We start from the raw sequence: 9,435 nt of genomic DNA, 5'->3' as shown, positions 1-9,435 counted from the left end.
AATGCTCATTTTATTAAAAAAGGAAAAGGAAAAAATCCTATAAGATTAAGATGCCTATGCTAGACTTATTGGGGAAAGGAAAAAATGAAGAAGAAATAGAAAAAATAGGTCACGAAATCTTGTCGTTGAAGCTCGCCTCTTGTCTTGTGTTGTTCGCGTCATCATCACCTTGTCTTCTCGCTAGCTAGAGGCAATGGGACCTTGTTTGCTTCTATGAGGTCTTGAATGAGATTTTGAAACCTGTAGCATTCATCAGTGGTATGACCGTTTCCTCGATGGTACTTGCAATAGGAATTTGGATTCCATCTCGAAGATCGATTTTCTGGTGTTGGATCCTCGGTAGGGCCAATAGGTTTGATTAATCCTCGATCATAGAGACGATCGAAAGCAGCATCATAGGTCATTCCAATAGGTGTGAACTCTCGCCTGAGTTTCCTTTTAGATCCCTGATTGTCCATGGCTAAGACATCATTATGGTCAAAGGTACTAACATTATTACTAGAGTGGGCGTTTTCGGAAGAAGAAGGATTGTCGTTCTTCTTTCCTTTCCTGCCACCGTGGTTACTATTGTTAGTAGCTTTTTGCTTTGCGAGGTCGTCTTCGATTTCAATTCCGATGTCATAAACGACCTTGAAAGTATTCAAGTTGTGTTGATATTTTAAGTGCTTTGAATACTTCTCTTGAAGATTCTTGATAAACATCCTCACATACTCCTTTTCGGTGGGGACCTCAATCATCTTGGCGGAAGTTTCCCTCCATTTATTAAAGAAAGAAGTAAAACCTTCATTCTCTTTTTGTCTTAGCATCTCAAGTTTTCTATGGTCGGTTTCAACTTGGATATTGCACTTGTACCTATCAACAAAAGCGTTTACTATCGATTCCCAGGTAGAGGTTTTCTCTTTTTTAAGGGAGAAGTACCATTGTTGGCAAACGGTTTCAAGAGATAGTGAGAACAGAGAGGGAAAAACCTTCTTATCGATACCCTTAATACTCATTATGGTTTCAAAAGCTCTTAGATGAAAGTAAGGATTATCCGTTGCCTTGAATTTTTGGATGTCGTTGGAATTGAACTTATGTGGAAGAAGATCTTTTTCCACCAAGACCCCTTGTGAACTCATGCCCTGAAATTTATAGTCACTAGACAACTTGCTTAAACTCTCTTGCATGAGGTCCATTTGTTGTTGCTTCGCGGGATCGTCGATCCTAAGTGCGAGAAGCTTAAGTGTCTCAGTCACAGTAGCCAGTTGGTTCTTAAGATCATTGACTTCTTCTTGAGTTGCCATTATCTTCTTAGCCTTCCTCTTTTGACGAATCGGTTTATCAAAAAGCGAGACTTGAATAAAGAGGTTGTCCTTGATTAATCGCCCTTCTCTCCTCGACCAAGTACTGTGGAAAAGGAATTTGGGGATACTTATTGTTAATTTTTTGACTCAAAGTTTATTCAACATGCGATGGATGGAGGAAGTGAAGAAAAAATTGGAATAGAAAGTGAAAAAAGAAAAAGATGATGGAGGTGGAGGGATATGAAGAATTAGGGATAGAATGTACCCCCCAACTCAAATGACGGAAAAGACCGACTCATGCATGGACCTACGACATGGTCATGGTGATGTGTACTCAAAGTGTGTGCTAAGATTAGTGAGTGTATGGGACATGTTAAGACTCGTGTCATGACCATGTGGCTAGACTATGTGACTAAGACTCGATTAATGACTCGACAAGGTGTTATTGACAGCGAAAATTAACCGAATTAATTAGCAAACTGGTTAATTAGACCCTAGGTGATGACTCGACCAATAATCCGAACTGTCGGCCAAGCGACAGGACTGGCGTCACACTGTGGAGCTTGGCGCCAGACAACATAGCTGTCGTCAGGCGCTACACACCATAGTGTGGCGCTACAGCTCAGACCTTGGCGCCAATAGTGGAGCTTCGGTCTGGGACTTTTTTCGGTGTTATTAGTCAACTGGGGTATGCCTAAAGTCGTACTAGGTCAATTCCGATTAAAATATTAGACTTTATTGACTCAAATTAAATAATTAATTAATTAATTAGGCAAAGTTCTTTAATTCATTAATTTATTTATTTAGTCTTAACACAAGTCAACAAACGGTTAAGAGAAACATAGAATATATATGCACAACAAATAATGCGCAATTAGTCAAGTAGGCACAATATGATGCAATGAGTTTGCAACCTAACCATGGCTCTAGTTCTCTAAAGTTCGGGATATGGTTTATTCAATAGAGGGTCCATGGTTAATTGTCCGGATGCACCGCCGGAAGCCTAACCGTGAAGGGTTGGCGCGAGTGGATGGGACACCGCGAGTTTTAGAATAAACTCGCTTCCATGGTTTGGTGAATTCAACATCTCGGATGTACCCTTTGTTGCACGGAGCGTTCAATCAGGTAGATAGAGCATGAATTCCCAGAGGGTTATGCCCATATGTAGAACACATATGGGTTTCAGAAAAGTGAGAAAAAATTCAATCAGGAAGTAGGATCGAGCAAACAATACGAAAAACCGGTCGAAATTAGAACGCATATTTCTGGCTCGGTATTGGGAGAAATTGGCGCCAGCAATCAGAGACTGGCGCCAACTTTTAACTGTAGCGCCTGGCGCCAATACTGGCGTCTAGCGCTACGGCTAAAAGTGTGGCGCCAAGCTCTGGCCCCTGACGCTACTTCCCACATGCCTCAGCGGCTTTTTGTGCTCGATAAAATCTTCAAGTTTCGCGCGGTGTTATTTCAGTCCTAGTTGTGAAAGACATTCCTCAAATTTCCTACGTGTAAAATCCTATGTTTTTTACTCATTACGGATGGTCATTCCAATGAGATCCTTTTTATACATATGACGATAATGTTAATCAAAATTACGCACATAAAATACTTAGAACTTTTCGAGTCTCATCCACTCATTCTAAATCATTGCCGAAACAAATTCAGGAATTAAAATAGAAATCCTCCCCAGTGGAGTCGCCAAAAACTGTAGGGAATAATTTCTAGCCTTTAATTCCACTAGCTTGAACCCCACTGTGATCATACACTAAAGTACGGTGGCGTCCAAAAGGGAAGAAGATAGAGCAAAAGAGTCGCCAACAAATTTTTTAAGAACTTGTAAACCGTTCACGAGGTGAAGGTTACACCCCTTAACGATCCAAGAGATCGTCAACTCCATAAGGTCTAGAACCAAACAAGGGTTCGGGGATGAAGGTACAAATCCAACCTAAAAGAGATTGAACCTGCCCTAATAATAGGCCTCTACTTTATTCTGATCATATTCATGTGCGCTTTCTAATTAACATGCAATCAATAGGATTAACCCTAAACCTGTTTATCTATGTTGGTTGAATATTAATGCACAAACAAACTATTATTGGCGATCACTTGAATTATAATCACAATTAACCCTAACAAGATTATTAAATATCTTATTAAGCGTGATTACAAGTACAGATTCCCTTTAACATGCATAAAAGGTGATCAAGCAATAAATATAAATATCAAGCAACATAATAAATAATCAATCATTAGAATAAACATGAATAACAATAATCATCACAAAAATAATAATCATCAAAATAATAATAATCATGTTCATGTTAATATTAAAGCATAATAATAGCAAGATCCTAGGCATGATACTAACAAGATTAATAACAAACCCTAGCATGTCACTAAGCAATAAAAATCAAATCTTTAACCCTAACATGATACTAACATGAATAAATATTAGAAAGGGAATAGGAAGCATCATAGCAATCATATTTAATATTAAAATTGCCCTAGATATGATACTAGGAATATCATAATAACAATATAAACATGGTATCTACATTATAACATCAATAAATCATTAAAGTACTTACTTTGATGCCTCGTACCTCTTTCTAATAACAAAATACACACGTTAGTAACTTCAAGGAAAATAATAAACAAACAATTAAATTAAATAATTGAAAGAGAGATTTGGGACCAAACCCTCAGAAATTAAAACCTTTCACGTCTAGGGCGAAGGCAACTTCGAATATGGCTAGGTGTTTCTAGATCTTGTGAATGCGGAATTTTGTATGAGAAAACCAAATTTAGGAAAGAGATTAAAAGAATGCTAAAGAATTAATGATTGTAGATGAAAACTTGCGAATGAGGAGAATTGGTGAATGAAAACGGAGTTTTTAATACGATATTTATAGAGAAAATCAGCCAAAAAAGATAAATTAACAAAACAGAGTCTGACGCTCAGGAATCAGAGCTGGCGCCAACCCTGGCTAGCTGGCACCAATGGCTAGCGCCAGGCGCCAATGGCTAGCGCCAGGCGCCAATGGCTAGCGCCAGGCACCAGCACTAGCACCAGGCACCAGCACTAGCGCCAGGCGCCAATGGCTAGCGCTAGGCGCCAAGCCTGGTTCCAGGCGCCAAGGCCTGGGGTTGGACGCCAAGCTTGATTTTAACGCGTTTTCGAAAATCCGATAAGTTTACCGTACTGGAGGATAAAATAATATAATTTCTTCGGAAATGCTATTTGATTTTAATTAAAACTCTTAAAAGTCAACAAAGTCAACTTATCAATGCTAATTGAATTAAGAATGAAAGGAACCTTCTAGAAGAATCTAGAAGACTAAAACCATTCCTAATTTCATTAGAAATGATAAATCATATTAGGCCCTCCCCTAGATCATTGGGCCGTATATAAAGCTCAAACCGGGCCCAGTTTAGTAAATTGGCCATAACTTCCTCAATATTCATCGAAATTGGGCTTATAATATATCGTTGGAAAGGTCTTTGCAAGCCCCATCCAACTACACTACTATTGGACCCATATCATGGACCAACCAAACTGGATTGGCTGTTTTTCTTAAAATAAAGTTTTCAAAAACAGAGAGAAGAGAAAAGAAATAAAACTTTCCGCAACACTAGACTTTCCACACTTTCGCTTCATTCGATTATGATTCAACGTGAAAGGTATTCATCACTGGGTTTGGTTTTGGGGAGACACAAATGGGTGTCTACAATTACAATAACGGCATCCCACATACTCAGCTGCTCATGCCAACTAAGCATGTCCCACATATGTCTACTCATCAGCACAACAACACAAAAAAGTTGGAAAAAATTGCAAATATGCCACTAGAGAAACAAAACCCGTTTCTCATGAAGAGTAACTGGGGTCTCCTCTATACAATTAAGAGGCATGTAAAGATGAACAATGCCTTAAAAACCATTATTGTTGTATAAATTTGCGGTGGTATTGATAGAACAATACTACTTGAAATTCCAAATTTTTGTGATACAATCTAGACTGTTTTTTTTTTTTTTTGTGATCAAAATTATTCCGTATATTTGTTTATGGCTTAAATTTTCCAACTTAAAAAATTCCAAAATCAAAATAAAATTAAAAAAAAAAAATAAAACCAAAACAAAACAAAAAAAAATTACAAAAAAATCAATAAAGTGAACCAAACCGGTTCAAAGGAAAATAAGAAATAGCTAATTTCTTTCTTAGTCAATTATTTAGCTAGTTTTGGAATTAAAATTTATAGTTAGCCGTTTTGGTAAATACTTTGATCAAATTAGCAGTTTTGGTAAAAGATCCTAAAATGTGGCCAAAGTTTATATAGAAATAGTGTCAAAAGTCAATACAATATGATACATCGATCTATTAATAAATGGAGGAAATATATATAATACTAATTTCTATAACAAACTAAAAAGAATAAAATTCTGATCAATGTTTAATAATCTATATGCACTAATTTAATAATCTATAATTAGTTTCCATTACTTGAACAACAACATGGTATTTCTTATAATTTTGTAAAGCTAATCTTATACAAACTAAGTATCTTTCTAAAGTTTGGTTCATGTGGTTGTATGGTATTGTTAATAATATAGTAGTATAAAGTCATTATATCTTCCACTTGTGGCTATAAACTATAACAACAACAACATGATTCTAAACTCATAGTTTGATAACTCGAGATATCGTCTGACCAATAACTACTTGGTTAATAATATAGTAGTATAAAGTCTTTAATAGGAATATGCTTTGCAACCAACTTTTTACCCAAAAGTTGTCAAACATACCAAAAAGTTGTCAAACATAGAGAGAGAAAAATAAGAATTGCATATTGCTTAGAGTAAAAATGCAATTATTGACTAGAAAACCAAAGTGAAGAAGCAAGACATATATATTTTCTACTCACGTTGCTAATCTAAAAGACATTATATCATCAACTAATTTATCCAAAGAACAATAGGAAGATCCATTTTTCTTTACCGATTGTGTAGCTAAGTTGGCTAATGCATTTGATTTTTGTACCAACTCATGTTTCCTCTTATCCATGAGTTCCCTTACCATATTCTCTATTATAAATTTATCACACACATCCTTCATGTCTAATCCAATCTTCCAAACATGGCTCACATACCTACTAATAACTAATTGATCTACGTAACGAGGCCAACATATCATAGGCACTCCTGCCACAATACTTTCCATTGTCGAGTTCCATCCACTATGTGTTAAGAAGCCTCCTATAGAAGAATGACCTAAAATCTCTTCTTGCGGAGCCCAATCTACCACATAACCATTTTGGTTCACACTCTTTAACAAACCACTAGGTATTTGTTCGTCCCAATTGAGAACATCGTCGTCCATCCCTATCACAGATTGTGGTCGTTTAACCCATAAAAATCGAGTCCCACTATTCACCAAACCTATCCAAAACTCCATTAGAGTTTCCTTGGTTATATACATATGAGTTCCAAAACTACAAAAGACGACGCTTCTTAGGGGTTGTTGATCGAGCCACTCTAAGCATCTTCTATCCTCATGCCACAAACTATTTAAGTTATAAGATAGGGTCGTGTTTTGCGATATTCTTTCCTTCAAGTGTAGATGTAGGGGACCAATAGCATACACACTTGGAAAATGAGAGCGAATGTTGGAAAGCAATGGTGCTTCTAGTTCTTCAAACGTGTTGAGTATAAAGCCCGAGGCCTTGTTAAATTGCTTCGCTTGTTTCGAAATGCGTTGGATCATAACATTACTAGAAGGATTGTTGGCTCGACAAAAATCAGGAAGATCACGTCGCCTCAAGAGACCTTCCATGCCAGGGACATTAACTAGTGCTTCAAAATCATCATTTTCTACAACAAGAAAATCACATTGAGCTTAACTTTATTACAAATAAACATTGACTAAATCTATGTGCCAAAGAGAGTTCATAGAATAGACTGTTATCATAAATTGTTTTGGGAAATATTAATGAATTGAATATTTTCTAAGATAAACTAAAAATCAATTAAAGTAAAAATAGATTTTAGAATTGTAATGGCTCTCTTAGTTGGGTAAGTAAAAATAGCTAGATTTAGAAAAGGGAATTATTTTCAAAATACTCCGACCAACTCAACCAAAAGCTTAGCATGGGCCTTCCTCATACCCAGCGCTTAATATTCTAACCCGTGACCTTTATGTCACGCTGACTCCAATACTATGTTAGAGATCAGCTCAACTAAAAGCTTAAGCTGATAGTTGAGGCCTAAGGATATGTTTTATACTCTATCAACAATGGTAGTCTAGTATGGATGCATGCAGGGGCGTAATCAGGATTTTTTTAAAAGGGTGGCCTAATCAATAAAATAAAAAAAATAACTGACAAGTGATAAATGCATACATAATTTGGTTTAAAAAAAAAACAACATAAACCATTAAAATAAAAAGGTCCGTACAAATTTAAAGTGCCAAAAAAAAAAAAAAAATTCACTTAACATGGGCTCTCCTAAAGTCATCTATAATTGACTTTATTTCAATTTTCCAGCAATCTTCTTCTCGATATACACTATGTATAGATTATAGAAGTACTTTTCAGTTTTTGGTATTTAGTACTAGTATTTCTCAAAAAAAAAATAAAATAATAATAATAATAAAAAAATTAGTACTAGTAGGAAATGAAGTACTGTACACAAAAAGTGGGGTAATAAAAGATTCTTTCCTTTTTCTTGTGATAGCCGACAAATATGTTACGTACATGGGTTTTTTTAGCTTTTTTTTGTTTTTTTTTATATTAACATATTTGGGCTTAGCATTAAACAATTTTTTGGGCCCTGCCATGGCCCACCCAGGCCCCCCTAATTCCGCCACTGGATGCATGTGCTTATGTGAGTTGCGTAAACTGTGTTTGTAAGAAAAATCAATTTTAAAAAGGCTTACCACATGCTCTTCAATCTCAAGAAGCTATATAATATAGTAGGATATATTTTTTTTTAGAAACTACCTATTAAAATCCGTAATTTGTGAGATCTGACGAAATAAATAAATAAAAAATAAAAAAAAACGTTATAAAATACAACGAGTACTATTTAATAAAATGTAAAATGTTATAAATAAAACATAAAAAAATTGGAGGGAGTGCATATTTAGACATGGGTGATAATATGGGTTAAATCAGAAAGAGTAAAACTTATTGAGCATTAAGCACAATGATTGACGGATTATATTGTCATAAATTTCTAAACTTATTTTAGCAAACACGTTTAAAGGCTTAATGTTTAGATGCAACTTAAAGGGTTGTATTTTGTATAACATGTACTTACCATCAAATGGAACTTCACCAGCTTCAATTAACTTAGGAAGGCAAAGATAGACCCAAAGACAACAAGGACTAATTGTATCAAAGTAAACAACAGGAATTCCAGCCTCTTTACCAACATCCAAAGCAAAGTTGTATGAACCATCTGGTATCATACATGTTATAGCTACTTTTTCTACAAACTTTGAATCTTTTACTAACATCTCCTTTATAAGTGGGTAGCTCACAGCTTCTACAGCATCCAACATTTCCATAAATTTGTCGCCTCCACGAGGATGATCTTCCGGTAGGCCATCCGAGAAGCTCCTAAGAGAGAATCCGGGGTAGGCGTTGAAGCGGGTGGCTGCCTTGGCGTGGAGCTTGAGACGGTGGTGGACGTGCTCGGTGGTGAGGAAGGTGATGTGGATTTGGCCATTAGAAGCAAGGAGGATGAGCTCGGCTAGTTTTAGCATGGAGTTAACTGCACCTTGGATTGGCAAAGGGAATATCAATACGTGAGGAATTTTTAGTGGTAGTTGCTCCATTTCGATCTCAAACAACAATTTTATTTTTCTTTAGGAATTTTTTTGTAAGTTTAGTTTGGTGGGAAATTATTCAATCATAAGCTTATGGAGTCATAAGCCTTATATGTGTCTACTAACATAAACTTAGACCACCGTTTGTTTGTTTTTTAATTTTAATTTAATTTTATTTTATTTTATTTTTTGTTTTTATTGTTATTCAATTATTGCATAAAATATGAAATGTAGGTAATAGTACATATTAAAAAAATTTACTTAGAAATTACTCTAATAAGATTTTGGAAATTTTGTTTTTTGATGGAGAGATGAAACAGTTCATTACAG

The 9,435-nt window shown here is 35.7% G+C and overlaps 1 pseudogene; it reads right to left on the bottom strand.

The window, feature by feature from the left end:
* Window positions 1–6,198: 6,198 nt before the first annotated feature.
* LOC145557323 (7-deoxyloganetic acid glucosyltransferase pseudogene) lies at window positions 6,199–9,114 on the bottom strand (annotated as a pseudogene).
* Between the last annotated feature and the right edge of the window lie 321 nt (window positions 9,115–9,435).

This window comes from Chenopodium album, chromosome 9, assembly GCF_948465745.1.
Source record: "Chenopodium album chromosome 9, dcCheAlbu1.1, whole genome shotgun sequence".
Lineage (NCBI taxonomy): Eukaryota > Viridiplantae > Streptophyta > Magnoliopsida > Caryophyllales > Amaranthaceae > Chenopodium > Chenopodium album.
Note: the sequence above shows the minus strand (reverse complement) of the source record. Positions and strands in the feature narration are given on the sequence as shown.